Source organism: Epinephelus moara, chromosome 20 (genome assembly GCF_006386435.1).
Source record: "Epinephelus moara isolate mb chromosome 20, YSFRI_EMoa_1.0, whole genome shotgun sequence".
NCBI lineage: Eukaryota > Metazoa > Chordata > Actinopteri > Perciformes > Serranidae > Epinephelus > Epinephelus moara.
The window spans coordinates 45,236,902-45,239,351 of NC_065525.1; positions in this window are offsets into that span (position 1 = coordinate 45,236,902).

A 2,450-nucleotide genomic window follows, 5' to 3' on the forward strand; every position below is an offset into this window, starting at 1 on the left:
CAAATGTGTTCCTCATGAGGAGAGGCATCTCTGTGCAAAGTTTCATGTCTCTACCACATACAGGGCTTGAGATATGCCCATTCACAGTTTGACATTTCAATCAGTTGCTATAGCGCCCCCCTTTGGCCAATTGATGTAATATTGCTTCATTGGCATCCTCCCATGACCCTCTACCACTGTGCCAAATTTCACATGGATTGACCAAGTCAGTGAGGAGAAAAACGTGGAACACACACACAGACACAGAGTTTTCCTCATTATATAGTCAGATATTCTAATTAATGTATAATTGCCAGAAAATAAGAGTTGCTGTTTTTGTTACCTTAGAATGAGCCGCTTATATCTACATAGTGAGCATGTCCTTGTACAGAGCATGTCATGTTACCTCTACAGTAACCTGGAATGAACAAACCAAACTCTGGCTCTAAATACGGCCTTTTCCGTTTTTACGTCTGCAGTCATAGTTCTCCCAAATGCTTGGCACACCGAAGAAGCTTCAGCCAGTTGCAGTGTTGCAACCTCACTACTAGATGCCACTAAATCCTACACACTGTTCCTTTAAGCCCAGTTCAGACCAAAGATTCGCCATGAGAAGAAACCATTTTAGAAAGTTGCAGAGAAAAGTTGCGGCAGTGTGAACTGGCCGGTCTGAGCCCGACTCAAGCTGGCTGATGGTGTCACCTGCAACTCAGCTGGTCAAATCACCGGCGGCTGGTTTTAAAGCACGTCGCCTGTTTCAACAGCCAATCAGCTTGTAGTGAAGTCAGCTGGTCAAGTCAAAATTACCGCAAATGGTGTCTTAGCTTGCTGCAGCAGGTGCTCCGTCCCCACCGAGCCCTCTGTTTGGTGTCAGACGGTGGGTCACTGCTGCTGCTGGCTGTAAGTGCTTATGCCCCGCCCACACACACATTCCCATTGACTGATGACCTGACGCTGGTTATTTATATTATTGTGCCGTACTGATTATGAATACAGTCCATCTGATGCTGGTTTTGTTTCATCACTGTAGCCAGTATCTCACTATCACTATCCTCATTCAGATTTTAAGAAGCTACAAATTATATTCAGCCACAAAATAAGTCTGAAAAGCTGCAAATCAGATCAGAAGCACAGAGAGTTGTTGACTAGAGATGATACGTCGTCCCATAAAGGACACTTCCTGTCAGCGTTACAGATCAGAAGCACAGAGAGTTGTTGACTAGAGATGATACGCCGTCTCATGGTGGTCACTTCCTGTCAACGTTACAGATCAGAAGCACAGAGAGTTGTTGACTAGAGATGATACACCGTCTCACCACGGTGACTTGGTGTGAACTGGCAGGTTTTTAGAACGTTACAGAACGGCACATTTCAAGAAGTTGGCTGCAAATCTTTGGTCTGAAATAAAACTGAAACCAACCATAATTGTTTTTGTAATGCGGTACAGGAATAAGTGCATGTGAAATTGGTCTAGTGATGCACTGCTGTCTTGTGCTGGGACGTGGAAGTAGAGCCGTAAGTGTAGGATTTGAGTTGTTTAGGATCTGATAGTAACATTTAATGGCTAGATTAGATCTGCGTAGTTTTGAAAAATCAGAGTGTTAGAAAGTGAGGGTGCAGTGATGAGTCCAAACGGAGATGTTACCATGGATCTTGTAAGCTCCCTTGTATAGTCTTGCTATGGGTTCAGTGGTTTCCTTTGTGGCGAGGGACCATATGGGGAGACAGTAGGATATTGATGATAGAATATTTGCATGTAGGTATGTGTCTGAAACAGCAGGGGTGAGATATGGTCTCATTTTGTTACAGACGTACAGTGTCTGGTTGAGCTTATTTGTTAGGTTCTGAATGTGGTGTCGATAAGTGAGATGTGAGTCAATGAGTACTCCAAGATATTTGTAGGTTTCTGTGATGGTTAGTGTTTGGTTTGCAAAAGTTTTTTTAGGGGCATGAAAACACATACATTCAGTTTTCTTGACATTGATAGTTAGATGATTATGTTTCAGCCAGTCATTGAAGCGGTTCAGATCAGAGGTAGTTTCAAATTTACGATGTCAGGGTTTAGCTCAGAAAGAAAAATGACAATGTCATAAAGGAGTAAAAGTAGGGGGCCCAAAATGCTGCCTTGTGGAACTCTCATATTTCAAGTTATAGGGGCAGGTGTTCCCTGATTGATTTTAACTACTTGAAACCTGTTAGATAAGAGGAGGAAATTGTTATCACAGAGCTCTATTGAGCCTTGTATTCCTTTAGCCCTTAGCAGTAATGATTTTATGAGCTTTTTTAATGACAAAATTCTAACTATTAGAGGCAAAATTCATGACCTCCTGTCCTCAGATAGTACCTATCTAACCTCAAACACAGCTGTAAGACCTAATATATATTTAGATTGCTTCTCCCCAATTTCTCTTCAAGAACTGACCGCAGTGATTTCTTCATCTAAATCATCAACGTGTCTCTTAGACCCCATC